The sequence below is a fragment of the Melitaea cinxia genome, chromosome 12, assembly GCF_905220565.1.
Source record: "Melitaea cinxia chromosome 12, ilMelCinx1.1, whole genome shotgun sequence".
Taxonomy (NCBI): domain Eukaryota; kingdom Metazoa; phylum Arthropoda; class Insecta; order Lepidoptera; family Nymphalidae; genus Melitaea; species Melitaea cinxia.
Genome location: NC_059405.1, coordinates 2821893 through 2845930, shown reverse-complemented (window position 1 = coordinate 2845930; position 24038 = coordinate 2821893). Strand labels below are relative to the sequence as shown.

General features: G+C 31.0%; 1 protein-coding gene and 1 long non-coding RNA gene across 2 annotated transcripts in view; both read right to left on the bottom strand.

Moving 5' to 3' along the window:
* LOC123658155 (myosin-9-like) overlaps positions 1–24038 on the bottom strand; it is a 177755-nt gene that overhangs the window by 59974 nt on the left and 93743 nt on the right. The window lies entirely within an intron of this gene.
* LOC123658157 lies at positions 1957–22939 on the bottom strand. The gene is made up of 3 exons (XR_006743842.1): positions 22929–22939; positions 6600–6604; positions 1957–2281 (listed from the first exon to the last, which is right to left on the bottom strand). It is a non-coding gene; the product is annotated as an uncharacterized LOC123658157 (long non-coding RNA).

Sequence of the window (24038 nt, the reverse complement as noted above, 5' to 3'; positions counted from 1 at the left end):
TGAATATGTTAAACACACACATACAGTTGTCTATTTCTAAGGTAGTCAAAATCTGTTTTAGGTGGTGACATACAAATTAATAATATTTTGCCGTTTAATAAAAGTTGGAGCGACCCAAGCCAGCCAATTGCACCAATAATCCATTTAAATGATACATCTTTATAAATAATAATTGTGTATGCGAGAAAAGGAATAAAACAAACTTAATTTTTTTATAAACAAGTAAGTGACATAACGCAGATAATCAAATAAATACTTACTTAATTAAATTCGCATTATTAGGGATAACTGAAAAAGTACTCGTGAAAACTCGATAAAAAATTAAAAAAAAAGAATTATAGACATCGTTACACCCATAAGAATAAATTCAGTCGAATTGACAACCTCTTCCTTTTTTGAATGGGTTAAAAAATGAATCGCTAAATGTATTGCTAAGCGCAGACTTGAGAACCGCTAAACTAATTAGACTAATATTATTTTAAAAATTTGTAATACTTCGTACAATATACATCCAGAATAAAACATTAAGAAAACTGTAAATTTTCACAAAACGTAAGCATTATAAAACGTATACATTCAACTTCACGAGTTTGACGGTTGGCAAGGCATTAACATGGTAACACTTAACCAGATTTAAAAATATAAAATTCGTTCGCTCTCCGGAAAACTTGGCAATTTTCACATACATGTCTGAACTTCAACGATATGTTACACCATCAATTCTCACACAAAATTAGACCAATTCGTTTTCACACGTACTTATATAAGAAACGAAATTGTTTTAAATGATTTTACTGACGATGATTACAAAACGAAAGTTCTCGTTGATAATCCGTTGATCACAGTACGGATAATTACTTCATCTCCGCCCACATTATCTGTGAAATAGATATTATATAATATCGGTAAAATATTTGTAGCGATTGAAATGTTATGATTATTAACAAATAATATTAGAAAGTGTCTTTTGTTTATTTAACACGCCTAAAGCTTCGTCTAGAAACTGTTCACTCTATCTGCTTACACTTCAGCCTGTAATATCCCACTACTGGGCATAGGCCTCTTTCCCCATGTAGGAGAAGGATCAGAGCTTAATCGGATATATTCCCTACTATGAGTAACGATCGCTATCAGGTGTACATGATAACAACCAGGACCCACGACTTAACGTGCTCTCCGAGGCACGGTGGGGAGACCCACAAGGACAGCACTAACAACCACGGCAAACACCTGTATTGCCAATACAAATGTTTGTCATGTGCGGGGATCGAACCCGCAACCGCCATCGCCAGTGCAACAGGTACAATCCATGGCTGTAACCGTTGCGACAACGCGGCGTCTATCTGCTTATTACACTTGTATCAGTGATTAAATTAAACAGAATTCCATCTCAAATACAAATGTTTACATTTTGAATACTGAAATTTATACTTATAAGTAAAATGTACCCTACTTTTATTGGAATTAAAATATACTTCATATTTAAAAAGGAAAAAAATGTAAGGATTATCCACAAACTCGTACACTTTTCGTTCCCTAATTATGTATTTAACAAAGATTGGGTCAAGATTTTTTATAAACTTTAATATAGATTATTTAAAAAATACATTCCGTACTGAGATTTGAAAAGTAATAAGTACTAAAAATGTCATTAAAATGCTAGTTAGTTAAAATTGAAATATTAATAAATCCCTATTTCACTAGTCGCGATCTTAAGATTAAATAAAAACTTATTACTTATATTTGAAACTATCATTAAAAATACCCATATATTTTAAACTTTTGTTATTTAACTCCAAAATAGGTAAACAAAACGCTTATTGTAATGTTTACGAAAAATTCACTCATTACAATGGAACAATTTTTTGGATTTTATCGCGGTTTATTATGTTTTGTGTTTAGATGCGCGACGTTTCGAATACTTTACAACAACCATGGTCAGGGGAGGACTTAAGGTGATATCAGACGGTTCACTCGAATGATTGTTCACTCGAGTGAATGCTTCATTTTTTTTTCATTCTATGTTCACACGGCTTAGACGAAATGATACAGAAATGAACATTCATTGTTCTTTCTTTTAAATATGTCGCCGAATGAAGTCGTACGTCTTGGAATTCGTTTAATTTGTGATCATTTAATCAAAGAGTTGACAAAAAAGAAGCAAAGAAAACGTCGACGGTGGTGGGTGCGACCATGGATTGCAAGAAGAAATTTATTAGGAGCTTCCAATACATTGTTGAGAGAACTAGCCGTTGAAGATCCTGATTCATATTGTAATCATCTTCGAATGGATGAAAGTAAATTTGAAGAACTTCTTCTTGATGTCCATCGGCTACAGGACTCGAAACAAAATGGCCGAATCCGAATGAACGTTCTCTCAGTGTTCAGACCATTCATTTCTCGTTCATTCGGAGTGGGAATGAAAGATACCGGATGCCAATATCCAACACTGTTGGATCGGTTCACTAATGAATTCATTCGGCACTCGTGTTTCATTTTTTAACCGACTTCCAAAAAAGGAGGAGGTTCTCAATTCGACTGTATTTTTTTTTTTTTTTTTTTTTTTTTTTTTTTTTTTTTTTTTTTTATGTATGTTACATCAGAACTTTTGACCAGGTAGACCGATTTCGACAAATTTTGTTTTAATCGAAAGGTGGTGTGTGCCGATTGGTCCCATTTAAATTTATTTGAGATCTAACAACTACTTTTCGAATTATATCTAATAATGCGTTTTTACTTGACGCTTTTTTCGTCGACCTACGTTGTATTATACCACATAACTTTCTACTGGGTGTACCGATTTTGATAATTCTTTTTTTGTTGGAAAGGGGATATCCCTAGTTTGGTACCATGATAAGAAAACCAGGATCTGACGATGGGATCCCAGAGAAATCGAGGGAAACTCTTGAAAATCCGCAATAACTTTTTACTGGGTGTATCGATTTTGATAATTTTTACTTTAATCGAAAGCTGATGTTTATCATGTGGTCACATATAAATTTTATCGAGATCTGATAACTACTTTTTGATTAATCTTTGATAACGCGTATTTACTTGACATTATTTTCGTCACCTTACGTTGTATTATACCTCATAACTTTTTACTGGGTGCACCGATTTTGACGTTTCTTATATAAATTAAAAGCTACTATTCGTCACGTGGTCCCATTCAAATTGAATTGAGATTTGATTAGTAATTTGTGAGTTATATCTAATATTGCGTATTTACTTGACGGTTTTTTTCGTCACCCTACGTTGTATTATACGTTATATCTTTTTACTGGGTGCACTGATTTTGATCTTTTTTGTATAAATCAAAAGCTAATACTTGTCATGTCGTCCGTTTTAAATATGATATAGATATAATGAGCAATTTTTGAGTAATCTTTGATGACACGTATTTACATGACGATGTTAAGACGACTGCGGTCATGTTTAATACTGTGCCACAACGCCATCTATCAAAATTTTATGAAATTACGTCGTTCACTATCGATCAAATTACAATATTCCACTAGAGTAGAGAGTAGCAGTTTATTCGTTATAAATATATTTGAGCTTTTAATTTTTGAGTTATCGCTAATACTGGGTATTTACTTGGCTATTTTACGTCGACCAACGTTATATTAACCTCATTACTATTTTACTGGGTGGACCGATATCGATGATTCTTTTTTTAATCGATAGGTGGTGCTTGTCATGTGGTCCCATTTAAATATAATTGAGATTTGACTCGAACTTTTTGAGCTATATCTGATATGGCGTATTTACTTGACTGTTTTTGGAGTTTTCTCCTTAAGAATCGATTTTCATTTAAGGCCCCGGAATGAAAAAATTGAACAGTAAAATCTACTGAACGAATGACCTTGTTAGAGATGGCGTTCAGACGTTTTCTAATAACGCAATTAGGTTCCGATAGATGGCGTTATAGATTCATTTATTTACAATTTGATATAGTAATAATATATTTCTTAGACTAGTAAGCCTTTTTGTGCCTATTTAGACAGTTGATCTGAAGGGGTAAACTCCAGTCGTGCATCGGAGCTGTGTGAAAACATGAACAGTACATATTTTTAATAAAAAAGACATAAACCGTAATTCAATATAAATCCGCTTCAACTAAAAAACCCGCCGTAATAAGCGATGTCAGCGCTTCGCGCGAATCGACGACGGGCCTTTTATGAAATTTCTGCCTACAATCGCTAACAAAATGTTAGAAATAACAGTAGAACATTATATAATTGTACAATTTTATAATGTCGCGGTCACATTCGGTTTTTGTCGATCTACGTTGTATTACTCTTCGATGTAATTGAAGTCGGTTTTTTTTTCGTTTGCGAGCAAACACAATTATTGTTCAGACATTTCATTTCGAGTGAAATGTACCGAATGAAAGGTGAAAATGAACAAAAAATGAACCGTCTGATATCACCTTAATGAAATGAATGAAAAGTTTCATTGTAATAAACAAAACGCTCCTTGAAATGATTTACGCTGCATTTATGATGCTCACTGTATACTCTCAAATTTTAATCTACAATAATCTCAGTCTCCTAACATATAAAAGCCTACCTACTATTACATATTATAAACATTGACATTTCAAACCATAAATATTTATGTGAAACTTTCTACGGAAAACACTATAAACATACTAGAGCCATCGAACTCTTGTCATCATTTAAAATTATAATTTCATTTCTATATACAAAAGCCCTCGTAACGGTCAAATTAATATTCTCTAATAGGTATATTATATTATGTATTAAAGTACACGCGTCCGTATTATGTAAATTATATAAAACGTTAAATAAATGATGTTGTAACAAATGTGTTTTTATATCTTGAATTTCCTATTTCTCGAAAACGGAAAAGTTTATTAAAATTAACATAAGCCGAGAGATTTGTTGACAATTTTGAACTAGTATCGCTGGACTACTGTATTTCCTAGTCATAATGTGATGTTTTTTAGCCTACAAAATTATTTAGTAAACACTTATATAATATTAAAAATATTATACATAAATATGTTATTTATTTATTTACACTTTCGCACATCAATACAAGGTTTTAACAGCATTACAAATGATATATAAAAATAGAATGTGTGTGTGTGTGTGTTAAAGTAAGTTTTGAAATAATTTTTAATATAACTAAAAATATATATTAAAAATTCAATTTGAAACAGTATAGTAACATAAATAGTTATAAACAAATACAACGAAATATGCAATAAAAACTAACCACAGTCCATGAACAAATTGCCTTTTATTGCCTTCACAGACGATTAAACAGTAATAAGTGCCTATTACTTATTATTAACTATAGTTAAGTAAAATACATTAATATGTTCAGAATCCAAAATGTTTCATAACGAAGCTAAAAAATTACTTTTTTAAAAAAATACGATATTTACCAGCTCTGGTCACTTTACTCACCACAGGAACACAACACTAAGGAGGTACTTCCCCAGTTGGACTATTTAGAGCAGGATATTTCCTGTTATGCGCTACTTCATTGATCTTTTCATTCAATATTACATCACAAAACTTACTGATTTATTTTATAAATCAGTAGATTTAAATGTATTATTATTATTATTTATTTTTTAGTTAGTAAGTTTAGAAGTTGTTTGTAATTTAGTAACTCAAATTGTACATATTATAAAATTAAATACAATTTAATTATGTTATTGTTTATAATTGTATTATAAAAAAAGTAATATATTTGTTATTAATATGTATTTTTGAATTATTCTGTACTCTACAATGCTCAGTAATACTATTTATTCTTTTTTTACACTTTTTTTACACTTTTTTTACACTTATTTTCATGTTTTTTCAAATTTTTATTTGTTAATTTTATTCTTTTCATGGCAGAACTAATAAAGTTTGTCATGTTACTTTTACTTACTATTTTATTTAAGTTCCTAATCATTGACACAAAATCTCACGAATCATCGTATGGTCAATCCTAACACCGTTCTCGTAACAACACTAAGCACGATTTCCAATTAATAACACCATGGAGTGAGCTTTCAATTTGACAGTTAATCGTTTGTGCATTTAGTGATTTTTATTACGCAAGATTTGAGCTAAGCGTATGACGAGATGCTAGCGAAGTCGTTTAGATGAATGTAGAACACTGACTATCCCGTTGGCATAGTTTGCAGTGACCATTCTTCCTGTTCCGGGGTTTGTGCATCCATTTACCAGCCTGTACTGTGTGGCTACGGTACTAAAGAATATAGCCACCCCTCTCTTCCCGTGGGTGTCGTAAGAGGCGACTAAGGGATAAGACAGTTTCGCTACCACCTTGGAACTTAAAAAGCCGACCGATGGCGGGATAACCATCCAACTGCTGGCCTTGAAATACACAAGGCCGAAGACGGGCAGCAGCGTCTTCGGTGCGACAAAGTCAGCCCTGCGGTCACCAACCCGCCTGCCCAGCGTGGTGACTATGGGCAAAACACACGAGTTCACGTTATTTTTGGCGTAAACTTGTGGAGGCCTATGTCCAGCAGTGGACTGTATAGACTGTAATGATTACCAGCCTGGGTCTAGAGGACTAGTCTCTTCGTTCGTGTGTTTGATAGACACATACACTGCTGATATAAATGCGTATTTTTAGTAAATATGCATATAAATAATACACGTATAAGTGTGTATATATCACACACGGACTCGGGGTAGTAACAGAAACATCAAGCAGAAAATATGGACTCTGTAATCTATCGAAGTGTTCCAATGTAAGTTTAGCTCAAATGCTAACGTTAATCATTACCGACTTGTAATATATAATTTATTTTAATGATATTCCGAAATGCTCGGGAAGCGGTAGTACATAGTTGTGTTGTGAGAAAGACTTTATATCTACATGTGTAATGCATTTATGTAATTTAAATTGACATACCATTTATAGTAAACCTACTTATTATTGTACACCAGATCAAAAATTTACCGTCCCCGGTCTGAGTATAATATTTATATAAGTACATATATATATATATATATATATATATATATATATATATATATACATATATACATATATCATCGAGTTATTATCTAAAACAAAGGCTTAAATTGCGCACATACAGAGATTACTATATCCCAGACTGCTAAACTAACACTGCTAACATACTGACTGCTAACATATGTGTATTTGCATGAACGTAAGAAATTTGTTATAATTGTTATAGTTGCTATAGTTGACCACTATATTTGACTGGCTGTTTTATAGGTTAAAACTTTGCACAAAGAAACTTTTTGCATCTAGTATGTATGAAGTTCACGATTAAAACTGCGGTTATAATAGACTAGCAGACCCGTGCCCACTTTGTTGGACGTTAATTATTATTTATATGATGCAAATATATAGTAGTTTTCATCTCGCTCGCATTTCTCAGACTTAATTTACATATACTATTATTATTCCCTGAATTTTTTGTTCCATAACAATGAAATATAGCATATATCACTCCTGAATAGTGTAACTTTCTGTGAGGCATGAATTTTCATGATCGAATCAGTATTTGCGAAGATTACCCCCTACGAACAAACAAACTTAGAAACTTTACCTCTTTATAAAATTAGTATAGATAGGTTTTGAACATCAAGCGTAAAGCGGTTTAAGCGTAAATATAAAATATAATACAATTGGATGCAGCGGCAATATACGATGAGTAATTGCTCTAACATCCATAAACAAGTCTTGTCTGACCAGGACTTGAATTTTTTTTTTTATTGCTATTAAAGACAGGTGCTAGATAATTGTCAAATTAAATATTCTCAAAACAACCACGAAGCACGAGCCATGTGCAATTAACTCAAAAGTAACATTACAACTTTTTATGTAGACCTACATATTCTAAAGATGTTTTATGACTCCAGATGTAATGACACCCCGTGTCGAACATTCCGTACTGACAGAAGTATCATCGTAATTGGCGAGTGTACCGTTGAGTAATTTACTCGAAAAAGTAAATATCATTGTTGAGTAAGGTCAGGTTGTTAGCAATAATTTGATATATTTTTTTGTATTCTTTTGAACTTCTAGTGGATTCGTTTTTTTTATATTAATGAATAATTTTATCCGTTAAAAGTTAAGTTGTAACGGTATTAGGTTTCATACATTATTCAGTTTTCGTGCAAAATGGTGCCGTTTAATATTTTAATAGTGCAGAAAGTGTTTAAAAGTTTTATACGAATTTATAATCGACTACAAAATAACTAAATACATTTAACATAAAATTACAGTAGTCTGTTACTAAGGTAACTTAATGCCTGAGTTTTAGTTAACGGCCAACAGATATCAATTTTTCAATTTTTAACCGACTTAAAAAAATTAGGGATTTTTACTTTCGATATTTTTTGTGTGTTACGTCAGAATATATTTTTTTTGGTTTAACGATTTTGATGTCTCTTTCTTTAATCGAAAGCTGGTACTTATCGTGTGGTCCCATTTCAATTTAATCGAGATCTCAAAAGCACTTTTTGAGGAATAGTCTCCTAATAATGTATTTAGTTTAATTATCTGCTGTGCGGTTACGGCAGTTAAGAATATAGCCAACTATCCCCTCTCTTCTCTCTATCCCGTGGGTGTCTTAAGAGGCGACTAAGGGATAACACAGTTCCACTACTACCTTGGAACTTATAAAGCCGACCGATGGCTGGATAACCAACTAACAAACTGCTGGCTTTGAAATACACAGGCCGTAGACGGGCAGCAGCGTCTTTGGCGCGACAAAGCCAGGACTGCGGTCACCAACCCGCCTGCCCAGGGTGGTGACTATGGGCAAAACACATGAGTTCACGCCATTTTTGGCGCGAACTTGTGGATGAAACTTGAAGTCGATTTTTGTTTTCGTTTGCTAGAAAACAATTTCAATTTATTACATTTTTAATGCATATTTTTTTTTAATTTGTATAAATATTTCATCCATACTCAGTAACAAACAACATCCATCCTCACAAATTTTCACATTTATAATATGATAGTTTTACTCATCCTAATAATAAATTAACACAATTAATTTCTAATAACATTTAAAGGCAAGGTGACTTTTTCATTATATAACAAGCATGCTCTTCAACCCAATATTGTTAAAAAAGAGAGTTTTGACGTTTAGTATGACACGGATATACCACTAGAGGCCAACAATTACAGCCTTCCTGATGGTCAGCGGTTAGTGGGACCTTTTGTAAAGTTGAAGTCTTTCTTCAGTCTGGCTGGTGAAGACTATGAAAAAAGATATTTAATGTTGTGACCTTCAATATAAAATATTTATAAATTCTTTAAAATGAATTCATATATTTTATTTTTTAGATAAGTAATCTTATGTAATGCTTAGCTGATAACTTGTGAGCATAAATCAAACTCAATTACTTATATAATATAAAAACAACATAATAAACATGTTTGTGAAACGCAAAAGTAGAAAATGGCAGTATTAATTGGGCTAGTATTTTTATAAGTTTTGGAATACTTTGTAGTAGATTCTTATTAAATAATAAGTTAAGAAAATTGCTCAAAAAATTTTAAAATTTCAAAAAACGTAACAATTACTTAAGCACCTAAGTCTGTTAGGTCAGTTAGATATTTAATATAAAAATTAAGTTTATACATAAACCTACCATTTTTTTTCTAAACTCCATTCCATTCAATTTTCCATATCACATTTCCAAATATTTGTGGATAGTCAAAGGCACTAAATTTACAAATATTTCACAAATATTTGTTAAGGTTGAAAGGTATTGTTTTAAGAGTTCGTAACGAATTCTTATGTAAGATATTGACATTACTATTTAATATGCATTTTCTGTATTTTGATGCATTGACAGGTGTTTGGACGTATGATTCAAAAAAAAAATATTTAATTACGAATTACTACAAAAACAACGCGTTTGACATTTAGTTATTGATAAAGTCTGACACATTATTTATGAAATAAATTTAATTAAAAACGTTTAAAGTAATAGTTACAAACTAACAATAAACTTCGTAACTGATAAAAAAGATAAAAAATACTACCAAATAAAAAAAAAATATCTACTCTTTTTAATAGCTGTAATAAAAATATTGCAGAAAAAAGAATTGAGTGTAGGAACTTTATTGTATTGTTAGATTCAAACAAACGCGCAAAAAATCAGAAAGTATGTTGATACACTTTCTACACATGACATTTTTAGCTCCTTTTGACTCTATTGCTGTCTTGTCTATCATTGTTACATCCGTGTTGTTATATTTTTACATTTAGAACTCTTGTTTTTAGCAGTAAATAAAAACAATTTACGATTTATTTAATAACTAGCTGTGCTTGCGACTTCGTTCGCGTGGGAGCTTTACTTGTTCAACGTCATTCTTTAAATTGGCATATTTTTTTTATTTATGAACCGACTGACATGAAACAAACGCTAAATGTTAAGTGAAGCTTATCACAATATATTAGTAAAAAACAAATCTAAATCGAATAAGCCGTTTCTAAGAATAGCGTGCACAAACGCACAGACAAACAGACAAAAATTGTAAGAATCATTGGTTGATAAAGGTCCCAATAATATTTTTTCTCACGTACCTTCCATGTACAGACAGCGATCCGTTATATTTTTACTATATTATATTGATTGTAATACTAGTTGAATCTATTCATCACTCACTGATAGATTTATTCTTTCATTCAATCATTTATGCATTCATTTATGCATTAATTTATCCATTCATATAAATAATGGCTATCAATAAGTAGTCTATACATTCTTTTTTTGTTTTTTAAATTTCATCAAATTGTTTCACGTTGTTAGTTCATAAAATTTTATTATTAAAGTCATATAAATTGACTTCTAGAAAACAATAAAGTTGACTGAGTGCTTGATGCTCTTTTTTATGGAGAGATAACAAGAAGTCACCTACCTAGTTGAAGCTTAGAAATTAATATTCTATTAATATCTAATATTAAAAATAAGAATATATATAATAAGAATTTGAATCATGATTAATAGATACAAATGAATAACATATTGCATTTGAAACACTTATTTTGCTATATTTAAGGTAATTAAAAAAAGTTTTAACATTTTCGAGGGAAAACTGTTTGTAAACCATTTTTATATAATTTAAAAATAGAATAACGCTACATCGTTCACTAATTTCAAATCATATGAAAATGGAACGTTAAAGGATGAACATGCACCATATATGAGTGGTTTGAGAGTAAAAGCAGTACATCTAAGTAGGGCTATGGGTTTCCGTGAGAATGCCTTACGTGTTCTTTATCTAGTTTTTAACTAGTTTTCATTACTAGACGTAGTGTGTTTTAATTAGGGTTGCCATGTGAAATTTTTGGTAATTAATTTTTTAAAATTGCTTGACTCTTACTATTATTCTTCTAACACTTCAGTAATAATTTGTGGCCTCTTATCCTAAAACCAATATCAACAAATAGGCTATCTAAAACGTTTTACTTAGATCAACACCTCCAAAGAAACTTTTAAACTATTTTGTATTAGAAAATAATATCGTAAATATAATCGCATTTCAACTTTCATTCCAACGTTTGAATAATCTTAATATATTTAACATTTTAATTGATATTATATCAGAAAATTTCACTTTCTAAAACCCTTTTAGATGGCAAGATTATGTGCGTTTATATCACGTATACTAATTAACATAAATTAATTTGATCTAATAATATATTAGCTGAGAATAAATTATCTAAATGATCGCTATCTCATTTTTCGATCAAAGGCATTCCACCGAGGCTCGAACAGCGTCAATGTTGCATGCAAACAGCATTTTAAACGTATAGTAAATCTAATGTATCTCTTCTTTTCTATTGCAGTAGATCAGCGTGATAATTAATTCTAGCCATTTTCCTACACAGAGAAAGCCTTCTCAAAATCCCAAAACCAATCAGTACTACAGTTTTTCCCATAGAGTTAACAGTAAATAATAATAATAATGTGAGGTAATAGGTACATCGTTAGTCACAAACTTATACCTTCCAGTTAATGACTTATCATTATAGTAAGAAACAATGAAAAACGTCAACAATCCATCGGTCACTCACTCATACCTACACCAATGAACCCCGAGTTATCCGTTCAGAATTCCGAATCAGGGTCAAAACCCTTGCTCATATGATAATAAACAATTAAACATTCCTCACGCGAACTCTCCGTGAGTGAATTTGGTTATTAGACTTGTCAACATTATTTATATTTTTGTTGCGTTTTTCGCGTGAGAATTCTATTTTTGTAACATTCTTTTTATACTGCATAAATGGTAGTTGGAATGTATGGTATTTGAAGTTTTATATAATGTTTAGGTCTTTTTCCATTATTTCTTGTGACTAACTATTACTAACGCTTAGGTCTCCCACATTTTCGTTCAATAGGGTAGTTAGTAGCTACTACTGGCCCTATGATTTATATATATACATATATACCATTTACAAGTGTGGCAAACAAACATAAGGTCCACTTGATGCTAATTGGTTACCGTAGCTTACAGAGTCCTGCAACACTAGCATCATCGCAAGCGCGATGCCGACCCTGATCTCGACACAGTGCATGACCAAGAGCTCTGACTACCTTACCCCTCACAGTAACAGAACACCTAAGACACTAATTACCTTAATCATTATAATATGCTTGTAAGAAAAAAATATTTAACAATTCCTCGTAATAAATTAATACAATATTTAATTTTTTAGTTACGTAATATTTTTTAACCGACTACAGAAAAGGAGGAGATATATATATATATGCATATATATTTATATATGTTCGGGGATAACTTCGTTGTTAATGAATCGATTTTGGTAATTCTTTTTTTGTTGGAAAGGAGATATCCCAGGTGTAGTACCATGATAAGGAAACCAGGATCTGATGGAATCCCAATGAAATCGATAATAGAATTACAGTGAAATCGAGGAAAACCCTTGAAAATCGTAGTTACGACTAGTACGTTTGTTAATTTTTTTCGTCTACTTACGTTGTATTTCTTGTCGATAATTAATAAGGTAATTCAAGTCGGTTTTCTTCGTTTGCGAGCAAACACAAATTTTGATTTCATTCTAATTGTTGTGGTAATACTAATTTAGTGATAATATCCTAAAATTAAGTAATAACATAAATCCTTATTTTTATTAAAACGTCAGCAATGTTTATTCATAATAACTAGTGGTCGACCAGCGGTCGAATTTCGACCATAATTAAAGAAAACCTAAAAAATTATGAAAATAAAGTTAATTTAAAAAAAAAATCAATTTGACTACAGACTTTGACAATCAACAAAAGAGCGTATGCGTGTGTGTGTCAAATACATGGTAGTGTGTGTAATGTATTTTTTATTGATCTAATATATTTTTAGCATAATTTTAACAAATATTAGCATTCTGGACTCCGTCTCTATATAAACAATAAATGTACGAAATTTCATACTCCTCCGTCTGCGCAATTTTCATAAAAGGGGGTACAAAGTTATTGCTTCACGTATTATTAATATATAGATTTATTACCAGGAGTGTACAGAACTCTAAAATCTATACCAAGTAAACTTTCACAATTCACACAGCGTCTGTTTAAAAGTAATTGCAAAGAAATTTTAGGAATTCAATTTAAATCCCGTAATTATAGGCGAGTAGTGGGTTAATGTTAATTAACATCGAACAATGGGGACGAACCGTCGTGTGACCGTCGCCACTTCGCACGATCGTGTCGCGAAAGATTTGAGAGTCAAGTGGTTACAATTTGAATACGACTCTGTATGGAGGTACTCATTACAATTACTAAATTACAGTATGTACTTAGCTTGCTAGTTACATGTTTTTTTTAACGAAGCATGGAATATGTTACCAACGTTCAAATTGTTCATTGTCTTACTACTATATATTTGTAACTTTTTATTTAAAGTTTGTAATACAACGTTCCTAGGTAGACGAAAAAATAGTCAAATAAATACGCGTTTTTAGATATAGCTCGAAAAGTACTTGTCAGATCTCAATTAAATTTAAATCAATCTTTCAATTTAAAAAAAAATACAGTTGAATTGAGAACCTGCTCCTTTTTTTGGAAGTCAGTTTAAAAAAATATAATCGTAATCGGTCCACCCCGTCAAAGGTTCTGAGATAACATAAATAAAAAAGTACTATCGAATTGAGGACCTCCTCGTGTTTTGAAAGTCGGTTAAAAAGGTATATCGAACAAAAAAAATATTATTGATTGCTATTAAAATGAAAGGTGTAAATATATCGAAGTTTCGTGTTAAACGGTGTTCTTGGATCCGGTTGCTTCAAAGAAATCTTGTGGTTCCATTCAAGAGAAAACGTGGTACAAGTTATGAGTTATAAGCGATTATAAGGATTTACTTAATGATCAAAACGGATAATATATATTTACAATTTATAGAATTGAAGCAATATGATATATTACTAATAAAGAACCGAGATCCGTACTGAAAGTGGAATATTAAAAGTATTTTATATATTCATTACAACTTTGCCGATACTCGAACATTTCGGATCATCACTTTAGCAATTCAGTACTTGTTTGAGTAAGTTGCAAATAAAACCTAATAGAATAGAAACATAACAAAACTCTTATCTCTTTCATTCACACTAGATCTCAATAAGTGAGAAAGAGACAAAACGTCATAAAGTATCACAAACATTTACATTAAAATAAAATCGCTACAAGGATCTAACTTGAAGCAAACTACCATTTTAACGTGAGCTTAAGGCTTATGTGTTATGTAAATAGTAGAAAAGGGTCCGTGGGAAGAGCAAATAGTGAACTTGTGAACGAACAGTTATACTACTGGACTTGTTCCAATAACAGTGATGCTATTGAATGAATGAACGATCTGTTTAGAGCCTGTCTCACCAGTTGTAGATAAAAATTATCCTGTAAATAAGTTACGATTAGGCTTTAACAGCAGGCGGTAGAATTAGCCATTAGTACTCGTGTCATCTAAATTATGAAACTACCGCTTTTAGATTCATTTTCAAGAAAAGAAATATTTCATAAATACGGTGGATATTCGATGGAGTAAAAGAATAATACATAAATTTTAGACAGGTGGATATCATCATCCGTCAGATAGCGTTATCCACAGCTGGTGAAACAGGCCTTTAATCTTACAATGTAGGATATAAATTAAATATGCTGCTACTATAATAACACTATGTATTCATATAAATTACAGTGATCGAGTCAATAAACTTTAAAAAATTAAATATATATAATGTATATAGATATAAGACGATAAAACAGATTTTTTTTTCCGATAGATTTCTAAAATCTTGTCATCATCATCATCATCATTTCAGCCTATCACAGTCCACTGCTGGACATAGACCTCCACAAGTTCACGCCAAAAATGGCCTGAAGTTATGTGTTTTGCCCATAGTCACCACGCTCGCGCTGGGCAGGCAGGTTGGTGACCGTAGGTCTGGCTTTGTCGCACCGAAGACTATGCTGCCCATCTTCGGTCTGTGTATTTCAAAACCAGAAGTTGGATGGTTATCCCGCCATTGGTCGGCTTTTTAAGTTCTAAGGTGGTAGTGGAACTGTGTTATCCCTTTGTTGCCTCTTACGACAACCACGGGAAGAGATGAAGTGGCTATATTCTTTGCTGCCGTAGCCTCGCAGCAGAAATAAATCTGGTAAGTTAAGTAAAATACAAGAAAAAAATCTGCACATTACATAATAAACCTGATTTTTTTATTACAATTCTTAATAAATGATATAAAACAAAACATTCAACAATAACTCATAAAATAAACCCAACTAGCGACATGTTTAAATTATTTTAAACAAAATAATTGGGTGTCAAGAAATCAATTTCTACTAAACTATATCCATGTGAAACACTAAGAGATATTTATCATAACATAACAACCAAACAACCATTATGTAATTAAATCGAAATAGTAACCTACGATACATAAATACATTAATAAACACATCTAAACGTTAGAAAGTCCGTAATATTCAAGGTGACGCATGCTCAGTGGCCAGTCTGATCACGTATTCGAAACTGCGGTCCGCATTATCGAGCATTTCAGGATAATTATCATTACGATTCATACACACGTGCTGTGTTCTATCATTCTATGCTATGTTTTCTTTATCGAAGTTACTAGAATCATTCATACAAACAGGTTCAAAATTTTTTTTCGTGAAATAAACATGACAACAACCGAAAAAAAAAATTACCGACTTCGTTCGGAAGTAATTTTAGTCCTAAGATATTGTTACATCTCAATATTAACAGCTCTATATTTTACAAAATCTATTGTTGGATAATAAAAAAAAAAACATATTAATATACGTATTTACGAAAAATAAGTAACTTCCTAACTTTAACTTACTGACTTTAGTACTATTTCAAAAAACCGAGTTTGCTTTAGAATCACACGATTTAAGTAAAACTTACGAAACGTATCTTTCTCTCTTTCTTTTTCTATCTTCACTTGAGAAGGAAATATAAGTTATATTTCCTTCTCAACTTTCATTCGCCTCGCCCGATAACATCGTAACGCTATCGTCACGCATTCACCAGCTTACTCCCCACGTCAAGCTTGAGTAAAAAAGTTTTACTTCAAAAATTCGCGATGATTCGTCATTTGTCTAGCGATGATTCGTCATTTTCATTTATCTATCGAATCATCAATAGCCTTCACTGCAAATAAACACTCCAACACCTAATTACCATTATCATTAATTACATAAAATTGTAAATATCATAATAAAAAAACACATGTAATTCGTATTACGTAAACGGTCAACATCTGTTCTCAGACAATAGCTATTTGTAGACACAGTTATTTGTACTGGTGATAGCTTAGGAGTTATTGACCACGTTGTGCAACAGTCACCCACGCCGGCGAGCATGCTTTATAGTTTTAGACATCAATCTTAAGTCATAATGAACAATATTCTTTGATACAGAGTTGAAAATTACAGCTCTTTCACTTCAGTTACAGCTTTATTATTAAAACGTTACATTTTTTGCATAACAAACACACACGGTCGTCTATTCCTAAGGACGACAACTTAGCACCTCTGTTTTGGTAACAATCGAATGATAATAACTTAAATTTGTTTCTACATTACCTTTATTTCTAAAAGTAAAATTAATAACTAATAGAAGAACTAGGTATCTACGATTGGTTGAATTGAATTTATCATTATTGATTGATAATCTAATATATAAAATTCTCGTGTCGCGGTGTTTGTAGTCAAACTCCTCCGAAACGGCCTGACCGATTCTCATGAAATTTTGTGTGCATATCGACATCTATTTTTCATTCCCCTAAGTTATAAGAGGGGGGGGGGGGGGGGAAGGTTAATAAAATATTTGGCAAAACAACGTTTGCGGGGTCAGCTAGTAGATTAATATAAAAGTCTTATTTAATGAAATGACATATACACTATTCTGATTTTGAAGACATTCAATACTTAGATAGAAATATAACTTAAAGCCTATTAAAATTTTATAAGCACTTACTCTTTAATATATGTAGATGTGATAGTTTATATGCCAATCTTCCATATTTTTGAAACGATAATAACCAAGCTGCACTTAGCTGAACGAGAGAAATCCTAACGCACAGAGTGTTGGTGCCATTGCACTTGATACGTATGTAATCAATGTACTGAGCACAGTCTAACATCGTATAGAGATTAATATCGTCTTTAGTTATGTTAAAAAAAAAATATAATTTTATTCTTACTAAAATATTCAATTTGATTATTCGTTGCATAGATTTTAATATTAAACCACTCGAGTTGAATGGGTATCAATGTTGCTAAAAGAGCATAAATAATTTTGTCAATATCATGTTGAAAAGTAATAAATATATTGGAAACATAAATTATTAAAAAGTACAAAAACAGTGTAAAAATTGTACATTTCACTCTAACTTTTAGTTGTCAATTTTTTCAACCAGTTTTTTTTTTATTTTTTCCTTTTATACCTCGCCCTGACAATAAAAAACACTAAATTAATTGTGTTTGCTCGCAAACGAAAAAAACCAACTTAATTACGTCGACAACAAATACAACACAAAAATAGGCGAGTAAATACGTATTATTAGATATAGCTCGAAAAGTACTAGTTAGATCTCAATTAAAATTAAGTGGGACCACATGACAAGCACTACCTATCGACTAAAAAAAGAATTATCGAAATCGGTCCACCCAATAAAAAGGTCTAAGGTACATAAAAAATACATACGAATTGAGAACCTCCTCTTCTTTAGAAGTCGGTTAAAATAAAGTTTCCAATTCAGCGCAGTTATACGTAAGTTACGCGCGTACATAAATTTCTTCGATTCATTTTTATATAGATATAGATTTATTGTGTTATTTCTTTCCTGCTATATATACACTAAATATTTTTCATACACTACTTTTATTAAAGGTTGCCTGGAAGAGATCGCTACCAGCGATAAGGCCGCCTTTGCATACATTATTTGTTTTTGTATCTAATCGTTCTAAAATCTTCTTTTTTGTATGTGCAATAAAGTTTAATAAAGAAAATAAATAAATGAAAAGTCGCGTGCAGGAGGTCGTCATCTTAATGATGCACTTAGTGTCTGCTGTCGTTGCTCACGACACAACAAATTACGTGAGAGCGGTACTCTTGATCGCTTTAATACGCGTTTAGATATTTCCTGCATTTATAAAAAAAAGTGTTATATCTAACGATTAACGCTAATACTTAATAGGGGTGTAATTTGTAACAGAAAGTTAAGGATTGATAATATAAAATTAAAAAAAAAAACTGTCTATTGCTTACTCTTTGAATTAAATTTATTTATTGGGTTTAATAGTCTCCAGTTGTGCCAGACAGACAGACAGAGACGATAGACGACATAAAAGAGTCAGTGCAGTCGTGTCAATTTTTATATATTACTAACTTTTACCCGCGCCTTCGCTTGCATTTTTTTCATAAAAAGCATCCTATGTTACTTCTAATACCTCCACGAATATGTGTACAAAGTTTCATGATGATCGGTTCGGTAATTTTCGCGTGAAAGCGTAACAAACAAACTTACATTTACATTTATAATATTAGTAGGAATTATAGACATTTCCTACTGTGACTTACATTCGTAAAATATATGATACTGATTGTTTTACAGATATCTTTTGGTTTAAAATTTAATAGCGATACGTAATCATTTTGCGAAATTACAAATTTAACTTTCCCTTAAAATCTATATAGTTTATATTAGAAAGCATGTGTAACATATTCATCTCAAATCACCACAGAGTTCGTCTGATAACTATGACACAAGCAAAACATTCCTTCGGTATGGCTTTACACTTCACAGGGTAAAATTGCATAGTGCATGGAAATCGATAGTCGTTACAGGCACCGAAGCGCAATCCGAACACGATACCCCTGAGTACAACGTTACAGAAAAATTACATTCACCGCAAAAAATAATCTTAAGCTCTGTCTATAAAGATAATTTTCTTACAGTGATAATATGAGTAAATATTGTCATGTTCGCCATGTTATATTTTGTTATGATATTTCTTGTTTGTGTTGTCTGGGAAAGCATAAGTTTGTATTAATTACAATAATTTAGATCTTCATATATCTATTATACAGATTACGGACGACTTCTCCTGTGACTGTAATTTCTTAGTATAATTTCATTGAATGATATTAAAACTCGATTATAAACGAAACTATATGATCTGATCACTGTAAATAAATAATTTTCATCGTGGAATTAAAAGCACATGAAGTTAATTATAACAGAGGCATATTGGCCAACTAACTTAAAAAATATATATGTCAAAGCATGGGCGTATCCAGAATTTAGTAAAGGTGGGGTAGAAGCAAAATAAATGTAAAAATTCAATTACTACGAGTACATAGTAGAAAATTGATAATGCTTTATTTCCCTTCACTATCCAAATTATTTCGATAATATCTTACGAACGTTTTGACTAATGTCAAAGTTAATTTATAAGAAAAAATTGTAAAATTTTGGTGATAATTTCTTGCGTAAATGTAAATATTATATATTTGGGTGTACGGAAAAACTCTTTTGGAGTTCAAACATAAAACTGATATCCAAAATATTATTGTGTGATGAATTAAAAAATAATAAGAAGAAGAATAAGAATACTGTTGTAAATTGTACATTGTGTCCAACTTACTATTATGTTATAACATGCCAGTCCACATTGCAACAATATAGACTAAACTTATAGTCATAATACATAGTTGTCTATACTCGAGTAGGCTTATTAAGCTTTTTTGCTCACAAAATAAGACTGTTAAGGAAATGAGTGGTCATAACGTTTCAAGATGTCGAACAGAGATAGACACAATAGTGAAAAACAAATAAGACTTTGATATCCGGTCGGATAGTATAATAACATATAATAAGCAGTTTCTCGTCAATAATATAAAATATAATTACTCTAATTTCTATTATACTCACAAAAGTCCGAATTTAAAATAATATTAATGAAAGTAGGAACTAAACAAAAATGCTTTTTTATTTCGTACCGATTTTTAAATCAGTTTTTATTAAACTTTTTAGTTTTGGTAAGCGTAGTAATTTTAGAAAATAACAACTTCCAGAAGAAAGCATTACTTTTAACTGGCCAACATGAAGCAAGAATAAACGTTTCACACTCCATGTCCAGTACTAGAATGTGAACTCTGTATTGAGAGTCCAGAAAGACACAATACAAACACAAACTAATAAAACACAACTATAATCTGTATGGCCTATAAACTATATTATCCTGGTAGGGAACACAGCTTTAGCATCAATTATTTGCCTGAAACCACTACGGCAGGACGTTGCCATAATTATGTATGGGTTTCATCGTTACTTCTTAACTACATTGCCTTAATACAAGTAATAGACATTAACATAAGAATGAAACCTAGAAACAATCGATGAATCTAAAAATAAAGGATTCGATTTAAAACTCGTACCATTCAACTGAGAGCATAAACTACTTTCGTTGCGATAATTACAATAAGGCGCCTCTAGATTCAAATCGGACCTAATGTTATTGAAGCCGCGGGCGAAACTAGTCTGATTATAATCTGTATCGGAGTAATTACTATGAATCAGAGAGGTAGAGTTAGCAGATACAATACATTTCGTACACCACACCTTACAATATTTTTGTACGTCTATAGAATAGCTGGATTTGGTTAAATAATATTGTATCCGTCTTTTGTTTGCACTATTTAACCGACTTCCATAAAAAGAGAAGATTGTCAATTCGATTGTATTTTTTATGTATTATAACGCGTAACTTTTCACTGGGTCTATAAATTCTTATTTATGATCTAGCTTCTTTTACATCAAATTTAAAATTTAACCCTTAAAACAAAAAAAACATGAATATATAATAATATCAATTTTAATTTTAAATCAACGTAAATATAAAAATAATAAAAACAAAATACAAATATTTCTCATCTGCGGATGGTACTATGTATGTATGTGTAATGTAGTATGTAGTCAACACAACGCCTGAAGCAAGACATAGGTGAACCGAGTGCGATAAATCATTAATTGATTTGCTCTGAAAATAAATAACACTCGACACATAACGACTGCAATAGAAGCTCTTTTACGTAATGTGTGATCATAAAATTCTTAATAAGAACAGACTTTCATACTACGAGTATGCAAATTTGCGAATTGGCAGAGCTAAGTGCATCCCCAAGTTTACTTACTTGTAATGTCTTTTTATAAATAGTATTAATTATTTTCAAACTAGCTGTGCCAGCGACTTCGTCCGCGTGGAATTTAACGAAATCATTATTACTTAGTTCGCAGTTGTAAAAAAAAGTAACATAAAAGTAATAAAAGTTATAAAAACTGTGTTTCTGGTATATGTACCGTGTACATATGTACATATGAATTTAGTAAAAAGCGGTTATTTTAATATTTCAAACAAACACTCCAATATTATTTATTTGTATAGATTATAGATTGTACTTTATAATATAGATTATATATCCTCATTTAGTATTACACATTAAAAACACGTATTGATTAAACTTATATGGTAATTATTTTAGTATGTATTTTTTTGTACATCGCGGTCGCAATTTTATTTAGGTTATAGATTTCTAATTAATATTTTTAATCTTTTTCCTTGTAGATATCAGCTTATTAATTAATTTAAATTAAAACACAATGTACGATTACGAAGGAGTATACTATATAGCGATAAGAAATAATAAAACTTATTTGTTTGTAGTAAAGCTAGTTACGCTTCATTTAAAATAAAGTCATTAAAATGTCTAGAGTCGTTAGGTCATAAGTAACAAATATATCATCCTAATAATAAAAATAATAAACGTGAAATATGTTCATTAATAAAAACATTACATAAAAATTATCTCATCACGATTTAAATCTTGAAAACATACGCAAATAAACAACCGAATTCCGTTTCTTGAAAACATACGCAAATAAACAACCGAATTCCGTTTTTTTTATGTAATGTGTATAAATGCAAAATAAATTCATTGTTAACGTATTTATACTACAATAAAACTGCATTCTTGTTTCTTTCAACTATGTAGTCGACTTGTTAATAATAATCAACATGATAGCATTTGTATGATTCAATGGAGACTGGCGGGTATATTAGGTAGAATTGAACAATTCACAATAATCGCGCTATCATCGCGCGATCGTATGGTTTATAACCGTCTTATGTAAGTTATCAATTGAGCCCTTCACAGCTGTCTACTAAGTTTCTGCTTTTGTTAGGCCCGTCATCAAAATACAATTTATTAGCAATAACTGGTGCTAATATTTCAATTAGTAGTATGAATACATACAGCAAAATGTTTAAAAAACAATTTGACAGCACAAATTGCATAATTATCGCTACCGCTCAGTCATCGCTATTTACGCAATAACACAAGCTAAGTCTCAAAGTATAAACGAAAACAAATATTGTAATTAATTTAATTGCCCAAGTTACATATTACGAAATTAAATCTCCTTTGAAGATGAATAGTTAAATTCATAAAAGTATTTCGATATCAATTTTATTTGTATGTCAGATGATAAATAAATACGTTTTAAAAGCTTTGGCTATTAATAATAAATATTTCTCAATTGCTTGCAATACAAGATATATTGACTAACATTACAATGTACATGCATAACTGTTATGTGAACAAAAGTGGTTTTTACCCTCGTAATTAGTTATTAGGTATTAGTATGAAGGTGTCACAATACCAGTAAAAGTATATCTACACATTTTGCTAAGAAAATTATGTATTTTTTTTTGTTATTTTTTTTTTTATTTGCAATTTAATAAATATACGTGTTCCATAATACTTTATTCGCAAGATTTTCAGTAGATTTTCTTCTTTAGAGCCCACCAATCTACGGTCTTCATGCTTTTCCACTAGCGGCTTTGAGTTGGACATCTAGTTCTAGCCATACTTAATATATTCTACATACGATTGTTTTTTATTTTACCCTTTACATACATAGCATTTAAGGTTCCGTATTCTCACGTGTAAGCACTACCGCGTTGGCCGAGAGAAAGACTTTTTTCAAGTAATAATTAATTATTTGCAAAAACAGTTGGTTGTAGTCACAATCAAGCTAACGGTTCAATTCTGTTCTTGTAATTAGTTCGAGGTTTACAATTAAATTGTTTTAAGTTTCACATCGTTTATTTTACATATTTTTTTCATTAAAATACTAAATGACCTGCACAGTTTTACCCGTCGTCGTGGTTACTTCATCGCTCCCACGAATCTAAACACGAACTAGTAAATTTATTTTTATATATATACATATATATATATATATATATATATATATATATATATATATATATATATAGTTACACGTAATAATCTTTCAAGCCTTATCTATCATAAAGAAAGAATAAAAGATATTAAGTACTCATAAAATTAAACTCAATTTTAAACAAATATAATATTCTAAGACCTAAATGGTTGACCTGGCATGACCTTAGTTTTTAAGTAATTTCATCACTCGG